Below are 10908 nucleotides of genomic sequence, written 5' to 3'. Positions count from 1 at the left end.
AGATATGGTTTAAGAAGATTATATATATATATATTAGATGTGAATATCCAAAGAGACTGTTCCAAGAATATTTTTAGTTAATCTCAAGACACTTATATATAGAAAATATTGGAACACTTTCGAATTAATAGTTACAAATTCATGGATATTTCTGTATGAAAGGGGTGAAACATTAAGCCTTCGAAATGTATCCAAATAGTGATAAAGAAAAGGAAGACATGTCCAAAGTTTAATATTATAGTGTTATCGAGACTTTGATGTATACTATGATGTTTAATCATCCAGACATTTTCATTGCGTAAGTCTGGTTAGCAAGTATCAATCCAAGCCTGAGAGAGATAATTGGAAAGTAACAAAGAGAATACAATTATATGTAAAGGAAACTGCGTATCAGTCACTATTTTATAGTGGATCTAATTTATTCATAGGAGGTTATACATATGCTGATTGGACTGGTGACCGGTGTTATGAAAAATAAACCTCTTCTTATGACTTCTTTACTCAATGGTGGTTTTATTTCATGAAAATGTAAGAAAAAACTTGTTCAACTTTTTAAATCATGGAATCTAAATTTGTGGTGTAGTCTCTAGTACAAGAAGTTGTTTTGTTATGAATTTAGTTACTTTTGGATTTTTATATTTATGAGTTTTCTCCTGGTGAATATTGAGCCAGACCAAGGGTTCCATTGACAACCAACAATGGTTCTCGAGTGCCAGTCGTGTTAAGGGTGTAGGCTCGAGGCGTGACAAACATTGTATAAGAGCACAAAGTTGAAGAGTTCTAGGTGTCTATGAATTCGTGTCTGTAGAGTTTTATTTATTAGTGTGAAGCATGCCATATAAATAATTATGAGGTTGCTACATTTAAGAACTATTACAATTCCTTCATACTTTTTTCATGTGATAGAGGTCAACTCTTTAAAGGTTTGTTTGTTATCCATACTTGAGTGTATATTTTTAGATCATACCTCTAAGAAAAACTATCTGAGGTCTTCCTTCAAAGAAGAATGTCGATCCTAAGGATCAAGGGGTCCCTAGGAAACAAGTACTACAAACTCATGGAGAAATCACTAATTCTTAGTTCAGATAAGCTATTTGGATGTTGACTCATGTCTTGACCAACAAAGCTGGAAAATAAAGAGAGAATAAAAGTATATGGATAATACATCGAGGATCCATGAATTCTTAAGAAAGAACCTACAAGACCCCCAAAATGAGTTTGGGCATCTAGAGGCTAACATATTCCTATAATATTGTTAATATGTTAATTAAGTGTTTTAAAGCGTGTATGATTGATTTTATGTCATTTGGAAGTCAAACATCCATGAATGTCCAAAACGTTCAAAATTAGCCATTGAGACGTCCATGTGTAACTTGAGTGTGCCTTGCATGTTTGGATATTTTATTAGTATTTGTTTTGGGTGAAACGGATGTGGAAGGTCCTTATACATGTTATGTTTTATATTTACATTGGAAACATCCGGGTACAACTCTCCGAGTGCCCTACAAAAAGCCCTCAAACAGGACCCAAAGTCTGTTGAGACACTGCCTTCGCAGTGTCTTTCAAAGACCCTCAATCGATGGCCATTAGGTTCACCTACGCCCCGTTGATGATGAGGCATCAATTGGGACTTGGTCTGGTGAAAGCTTAAGTTAGTTGTCAATCCCTAAACCCAAACGACGACCTTCAGTACAATCTGTCGATGGACCTACTAGATGTCGATGGGTTCGTCGATGCAGGCTGGAACAACTTCCATACACGCTGCTTTAATTAAGGAAGGAATGGGAAATTCACCCCACGTCCTAACCTGACTCTAGTTGGTTTATTTGGTTATTTTTTTTGTTATATTAAGTTGGTTAAAAATGTGACAACCCCATTCCCAATCCATGATAAAAATTAGACTTCCTCTCCCAAAATATCCTCTCTAGAAACCTTTATTGTAGATAAAGCTCAAGAACATATTGGATCTTGGATTCCCATGGGTTTTTTGTAAAATATCAATGTTTTCACCTACATAGTTCTTCTAAAAGTTTTCAAAGAGAAAATACGAACAAACCTCTTATCTTGCAATCTAGCCATTGGTTCTTTCAAAAAACATTTTCAAAGTGTTTTTCATGATAAATTGATATTAATGTATTGATTGTAATGTTAATTTCAATCCAATTGTATGATGAACTCTTGCCCCTTTCAAACTCTTGTTTTAGCCTTTATATGGGCTTTGTGATTTTGATCTTATGTAAATCGAATTGTATTAAATTATGTTTAAATGCTTATATCTACTGTTTAGTATGTGTATTGATGGTGAATTGTTGATGAGTGATCCATGTGGATCAAGGTGTGAATGTTTGAATAAAATTAGCCTATGTATTGGTTATTATGATATTGATGTTATGAGGATTATAATGTGATTCAATTATGTAAAGGTGATGGTTAGCTGCTGTATATGATGTAATATGATGCTGAATTATATGTTGTTGTTTCAATATGGATTTATGCTTGAAGACTTGATCTCCACCTCCTATCGATTGTTAATGTATAGTAGTTACTGTAATCTTGACTCGATTGTTAATGTATAGTAGTTACTTATATTGATATTATTGATGAATTATGTGTATAAATCATTGATGATCAAAGCAAGGGAGTTTTGGTAAGGATGATCTACATTCATCCAATTCTATAGATTGATAATGTAGTGTACTCGATATAATCGTCATCTTGTTATGATGAATGCATGCTTTCGATTATGTTAGTGTACCTTTATGCATTGACCTATATATGAATTGTTGATGAAATATGGGTTTTGATCAATGATAATCAAGGCTTCGATGAATTGGTAAGAATGGCTCTTCCCATCTACCTTTCTATAGAATTGTTAGTTGATGAAACCCTATATGACATTGTATGGTATGGCCCACTTATGGTGATGGTGTTTACTTTATTGTTATTATATATGTGATGTGATAATGACCTTAAAGGCAATTGTGTTATGAATATGTGATGGTGATGATCACTCAATGTGAAGTCTCATGCCTAGTCTTCTATTCTAGTTGTGATCTAGGTTGTATGATTATTTTATTAGCATGTATATAACTATGTTAGGAATATGCTTAGGTGCTACCATTGCTGAGATATGATGGTTGATGTCCCCTTACTTATATACCTCTATATGAATGTACGATTAGCTATGATTAGGATTCTTGAATGCAAGTCTTGATGTTAGCTTGTCTCCTATGCTAGTATGTGTATTGTTGTCTACGTTCGAAGGTGCATTGTGGTCCTAATACGGTGGCTTCGTCAATATGTTTTTGATAGACATTATATGATTATGTTGACCAATATACACATACTTACACATTATGCATGCTTAAAAGTAGTATAGGTTCATGGTGTCTAATAAAAGGGTGTTCTCATATGCACTCTTGTCTACTACTATACATATAAATCTTATGTCTATGATGTATGTTATGTATCCCTTAATTAGGATGACTTGGTAGATGTACTAGTATGGATAATGTTCTAGGAGATGGTCTATGCATTGCACATGCGTTAATAGTATAGTGCTAGGTTTGTGATTTAAGTACATGAATAAGTATGCATGAACATGTTATGAATATGATTTATATGCTATGACGTTAAGTATATTATATGATGAAGTATGAACGTGCATAGTGTCTAAATGTGTTTATATGAAAGTTTTGCTCATATAGTTACACCGATACACTAATGCATTAATGAAGTGAAGTATGAACATGTATGGCCTTAATGTGTTTATGTGATACGCTTGCTCACATATATGTATGCAAACACACATGTATGATGATCTAGTCAATAGAGAGGCCTTGAAAGGTGTTCTCAAGTATACCCTAAACTGGATGGTGCTTGAATATGCGATGTCGATGTGAAAAGATTTCTCACATGATATGGGATGATAAGAGGACTTCTCATCTATAACCTATGAGCTAAGCATATGGGGAGAAAATCTCTTAAAGCCTACATTTTATAAAGTGATGTAATAAAGGCTTTTAATAAAGGGAACTTATCTTAGAACTGAGTAAACTTAGATGAGGGGTGCCTCTTCCTAATATGGAAAGCCTTGTTAACTATAGTCCTCACGAGATGGATAACTAAAATGCCTCAATAGGCATAAAGAGGGTTTCCATAAGTGGATAACTACAATGCCCCATTTGGTATAAAGAGGATTTCCACATATACCTCCAAGTTCCATAAACTATGCTTACCACATAGGATCTAGCAAGTAATATCACTTAGTATGCTACCATGTGCTAATGTTCCACTTTGGCAAAGTGGAGCACCTTCCATTGGTGTAAGTCTCTACAACACCAAATGCCATGTTTAATACCCATGGTCATAGTGTCGGTTAAGGATTTAGTTTCCCTAATGTAAAATAAAAATGGAAGTAAATGACTAGGAGGATAACTAGGATAACCCAATGGTAGTTTCTTAGTGTAGGTAGGGGTATAAAACTTCACCTATGAATTGCATAAGTAGATCTTGAGGGAAGTTCTAGGAGGGTGTTCTAAAGCATGTGACTATGTTTATGTTCCTTCTGCATGACATTGTAGTGTTGTCTACTTCTTGTGATGAAATGTATGGTATGAGTCTATGTGATGTGGTCTTGTCCTTACATGTATAATGATGGTCTTAATGACTATATGATGAAGGTACTGCTTGGCATGAATGAAGTTGTCTATGCTTGTCATATTAATGATAAAGTGAATGTTAAGGCTTGTGGTCTCTTGATAGGTTTACTATGTGTGAGGTTATGAGGATTCAAATGTGCATTGCACTAGTAGACTTAGTTTGGAATTGTGATTAAGGTCTTATTATGTTCTATGTGAAGTAAAGTTAGTATATGTGCATAATGACTATAACTTACTGTAATGATATTGTGAGTCTTGATTAAATATGTCTATGATGTACTATACGTATATGTTGGTATTTTTTTTACTTATGTAGGATGTATTTACAATTTATTTATGGTCTTAAGGTGATGCTTGCACCAAGTATCACTAGAGGGTTACTTGGAAAGTTAAGGAGTTAAAGAAAAGTTCTCTTAGAAGATAAAAATGCTTATTGTAAAGTTTGAGGAGGTTACTGTAATGTGATCCTTAAATTCCTTAAATGCAATGTGTGATATTATATGATGTTTAACCATTAAGTATGCCTATAAGAAGTATGTAAATGATATAATGCCTATGGTATCAAAATTTTATAATGTTTTTACAAAAAAGGCATGCTGCATGGTTTCAAGCAAAATGTCCCTTTTAAATGAATGTTTTTACATGGTTTTCATGCTTAGTACATTCTTGTACTAACTCCATTCCTCTCTACCTTTTTACAAAAAGTATAGGTTATGGATGCTTAAAAGATGTCCTAAATGGTGAGGATCTTGATATGTGATTCTCAAGCTCCAGGAATGGTATCCTTAAGTCCAACGATTTCCTAAGTCTTACTTTACTATAAAGTTGTGTAATAATATACTTATCATCTATGTAATAAGGCCGTGTCCCTAATGTACTCTAATGATGTTTAGTGTAGAATGGCAAACAGAGACTAGAGACTTTGACTATGTATTGTGATATTTATATATATTGGAAGCGATGTTCTTGAATATGATGAGCTATGAAAGTTTTAAATTTTCCACTAAATTTACCTATGACAATGTGATGAATTATCATTATGGGGTTGTATAACACCTCCGAGAGGTCAAGTATGCCATATTACTTCTAGGGTTGCTCCATGGTCATGACAGAACCTTCTAGTTTTCACCGATTTAAGTGTCATTAAGGATCCGGAAAATCATGTGGAAGAGTTGAACAGATAGTTTGAGGTGATGCATGTTGCATATGTTCAACATGTGGAAGAGTGGACAAAGAATTTGAGGTGTTGTATGATTCATATTATGAACGTGTATAACTAGCAGCATACCAACTGAATGGTGTTGATAGAGTCTTGTACGAAGAATGAAACAAGAGTACAGTTGAGGGTGCACCAATTGTGAGTTGGGGTGTGTTCGAAATGACCTTATTGGGGTTCTTATTTCCTCGTTATCTGTGGGAGGGAAAGATAAGAGAATTCCTTAACTTGAAGTAGGAAGCCATAAGTCTGCATGGGTATAGTACCAAGTTTACTCAACTATCCCATTATTCTCAGGAGATGATTGGTGATATGAGGAGCATGATGAGCTTGTTTGTGTGTGGATTGTCTTGTTTTCCAAGAAAAAGGGTAAAGATGCAATTACAACAAGGGACATGGATTTTCATGACCCAGACCTTCGTGATTGACACCCACGGTACAAGTTGGTGGGAGAATCACTTCTAGCAACCAACTAAAATAATACACCTATGAATTAAAGCATTTAAATTACAGAAGCAAATAAATAATGAAGTTAAGTTTTATTACTAATTAAATATCTAAGAACTAACTAACAATGCGGAAGCTAAACCTAGAATCCTAAAGTCAACGTACCAAAGCTAAAACAAGAACCAAATTTAACAAGAATTTCTAATGAACTATCTAACTAATAAAACAAGGTCTAGGTCCGAAAAATGTGGACATTGACTAACGAGTCTCATCGGTGAATGATGTCGCTCCCCCTTGAACTTGAAGTGATCACTAATCACCTAAGCGAAGTCTGTTAACAGTCAAGTGAAGATTCCATGTACTAAAAAAAATAAGAGAAAGTGCAGAATCAGTACACAACCACCGTGTACTGGTAGGATCACTCAATCATCCCACTAGTCTATCATAAAAAAGCAATTGAAACATTATAACACATGCATAAATATCAACATATAAAATAATATCATAGGAATAAATATCAAAATTCACATGTTACAACACATCCTTGGTCCTCTCATGGAACACAATGTCCAAAAGTTAGCATGCCGATGCTACTTAGCATGCCGAAACGTGGCAATCCGATCCAATTTTCGTGCCAGAACATGGCGACTGATCCTACTTAGCATACTGGAAGGTGGAAATCTGATCAAAGTTAGTGCGACGAAACGTGGCATCTGATCCCAATCACACATCAAGATCACCCATTCAAGGCATGATATCATTATATCGAGATTCATATATCTTATTTCAATATCTATGATCAATAATGCAACATGAATACATATACAAGTATCACAACGAAGCAAAGCACGTGTATATCACACAATCATATCATAACCATCACCTACCTCAAAATAAGCTTCAAACCCTAGACAACTTGATCCTTCCATTTATGGATTCTATTAACATGTTTGTGGTTTACAAACAACAATTCTATCTAAAGGTTTCAATAAAGAAACACTAAATTCCAAAAATTCTGACAGACTATGAACCATTCAAACCCATGACCCCAACTATTCAATTTAGGGTCAATTCTCCCATAGGATTCATTAAGATATTCTTCCCTATGAATATTGATCTATTTTAAAACGTTCTACGGATCAAAAAATGAATTTGCGGAGTGAAAATCCTACTTTTAGCTTTAAGAATGGTAGAATATGAGTTGGAATAGCCTAGGGGTCGTCTCTTAACCCAAAATATCAAAAAAATCAATATAAGGTCCTATAATGGTTTTATTTTTTATTTTAAAACCCTTGATCCCGCTACAATGACACACATCCTGTTGTAGCAGTGTTGCTGCAACGGCACCAATCTTGATGCAGCGACACTTTTTGAAAAGTCCTAAAAATCCTATAATTCAATATCCACCTCGTCCTCTACAACGGTACCCCTCGCGCAGTAGCAGCGTTGCTGCAGCGGAAAGAATCCCAATGCAGCGTCATGAAGCGAGGTAGGGAGATCCTAGCGATTTTCAATTTCCGTCTTTCACAACATACCCTTATCTTCCTATGCCAAAAAAGTACCGTTAACACTAAGAATAATTTTTGGAGGTCTAATTGTCCAAATACAATTTTGTTAAGTCGTACGGATCCCTTAACAAGTTATCTAACCCATTATGTAATAAAATTTCTATTTACTACACCCAATTTCTACTAGATCTCCCTACTCCTTGATGACTCCAATTTCCTCCAAATCTAGACCAAGTGAAGAAAATCCTTAACTATGAAAACGTTTTACCAGCCCCAGTTATTCACCCTTGGAATTTCTATAACGAAAAAACCAAGTCATTACTATAAATACCAATTAGCCCTCACTCGTCCCCGAGTAATTAACTAAGGACAAATAGGCTAGAAAAGGAATAAGGTAGTACCCTATTCAACAAAAAATTATGGATGCTTGTCTCGCATATCCTTGTCGATCTCCCAAGTAGATTTATGAACTTGACAATCCTTCTATTGAACTTTTGTAGAATTAATATCTTTAGTCCTCAACTTCAAAAAATGAGTATCAATGATAAAAATTGGTTCCTCCTCATATTAGAGAAGCTTGTCTAACACTATTAAGTCAAACTTAATGATATAATCGCCATCATTGTGATATCTCTTCAACATAGACACATGAAATACAGTATGTACACCAAATAAATTAGGTTGTAGCGCCAATCTATACGCCACAAGTCCACACGCTCAAAAATCTCACATGGACCAAAATAGAGAGCACTCAACTTCCCTCTCTTACCAAATCTCATCACTTTGTGATCCGCATAATTCTTTTGTCTACTCTAGGTCGCTAGAAGTTTGGATGGAATGCTCCTCACCTTATCTCAAGCGTCCTTTACTAAGTCAACCCTAAAAGGTTTAACATCTCCAGATACAAACAACCCTATAAGCAATCTCCATCCTCTCCCATATAATACTTCAAATTTTTCCATGTCAATACTCGACTGATAACTATTATGATAGGATAACTCAATTTCGGGTAGGAGCATATCACAATGCCCTGTAAAGTCAATTACACAAGCTCTCAACATGTCTTCCAACACTTGTATCTGGGGATAGAAGTTTGTATGAAAAGTGAGATGTGTTCAAAATTCATCACGCAACTTCCTCCAAAACTTGGAAGTAAAAAGGTACCATGATCTGAGAAGATGGAAATGGGTACACTATCTCCTTTCCATTAATTCTAGCCAATTGCTCGGCATTGTAATAGACTCTTACCAGAATTAAATGGGCTGACTTAGTCAACCTATCAACTACAACCCAAAGAAAATTAAATTTCCCTGACATATTGGGAAGACGTACCACAAAATCCATGGCTATCATTTCCAACTTCTATTCTAGAATTGGCATCTTTTGAAGAAGCCTAGCAGGCTTTTGATGTTCATACTTCACTTGTTTACAATTTTGACACTTCTCCACAAACTTCTTGATGTCTTATCTCATATCTGACCACGAATAAACTTATTTGAGATCTATATACATCTTGGCCACACCCGAATGAATAGCGCAAGCCATGCGCCTTTTGCAATAGCCTTGGGATCAAATCATCAACTCTTGGAACATATATTTACCCTTATAGTAAAATCACATCATCCGCATCTACAATGTTTTCTTAAGACTTACCTATTGCAATCTTTTTTGTAAGAAACCCTAAATCTCAATCTTCAGATTACTTAGTCTTGATTTCCTCTATGAACATGGACTTATCTTTAATGTTATCTAACAACCCACCTCTTTCAAAATGCCTAACTACACGAACATACACTCTAACTTCTCTGGACAAAAGTAGTTTGGTACCACTCAAGTGAGTTAAACTACACATAATTATCACTTTTCAACTTAAAGAGCCTTCTAGAAAATTTGCCTTACCTGGGTGTTACTGAATAGTCACATCATAATCCTTGAGTAATTCCACTAATTTACACTGTCTCAAATTAAAATCCTTTTGGGTGAATAAATACAACAAAGTACAATGATCAATAAACACCTCACAGTTAACTCCATACAATTAATGTCACCAGATTTTAAGGGCAAATACCATCGCTGTCAACTCCTAATCACGAGTGAGATAATTTATCTCGTGCATATTCTGACGCAAGTCATAAGCTATGAAATTCTTTTCCAGCATCAACACTGTCACATTTGAGGAGCACCCCCTTAGATGTAATTGGTGTCGTTGCCTGGGATAAGACTAATACTAGCCTCTTAGCATTCGTCAATAGATTCATAGGTTAAAAGTACGAAAAATCAAAACTTTTCATCTATATCTACTTAATGAGGTTTACTTAGACCTCTCTCTTACACATAATATATTCAAAGAGTGTTTACTTAGACTCCTCGTATAAGAAGATTTCATAGTTTTCTAATTTTATGTCTCACAGATATAAAATACACAATATAGTCTTGATAGGGATGTCTCATATTAAACCATCTAAACAGAATAGAACAATACAGTTAAAGCCCTTACACAAATGTAAAAATTCCACTTAGGGCTTACAATAATATCTTGAAACAACAAGACTGAAATAATTGTCTTAAGACTAAAACAATGTAACATAGGTAGTGTAATAATAAGGCATCATCCTCGAAACTTGAGGACACACCAAACTTGGAGAAATGATCCCAGACATCCTTGCAAACTGGTCACGAACCCTTCAAGTAAGGAAATATATGCATACACAACATAGAAATCATGCTAAAAAATACATTTGATAAAATCATGCCAATTTACTTTGAAAAGCCTTATGCACAGCCCAAGAACACATATACGACAATAATCATACATTCCTTATGATACAAGCATCTTCAACACAAGACAAACCAACTCAAGTTAAGTCAAGTCAACATGTCTAATAGCACCTTAGAGTCATAGCCACAAAAACTCTAGCATCATGTTACATCATCAAATCATATATAAGATTTTATGTAATACAATACATACAAGACATATACTCATAACCCACTATCAAGTCTACAAGTGCAATGACCAAATAAAGCCCAATAACTATACTTAACAAAGTAAACAAAATAAAGAATCCTAAGCAGT

Source organism: Solanum lycopersicum, chromosome 10, assembly GCF_036512215.1.
Source record: "Solanum lycopersicum chromosome 10, SLM_r2.1".
In the NCBI taxonomy this organism is placed as follows: domain Eukaryota; kingdom Viridiplantae; phylum Streptophyta; class Magnoliopsida; order Solanales; family Solanaceae; genus Solanum; species Solanum lycopersicum.
Note: the sequence above shows the minus strand (reverse complement) of the source record.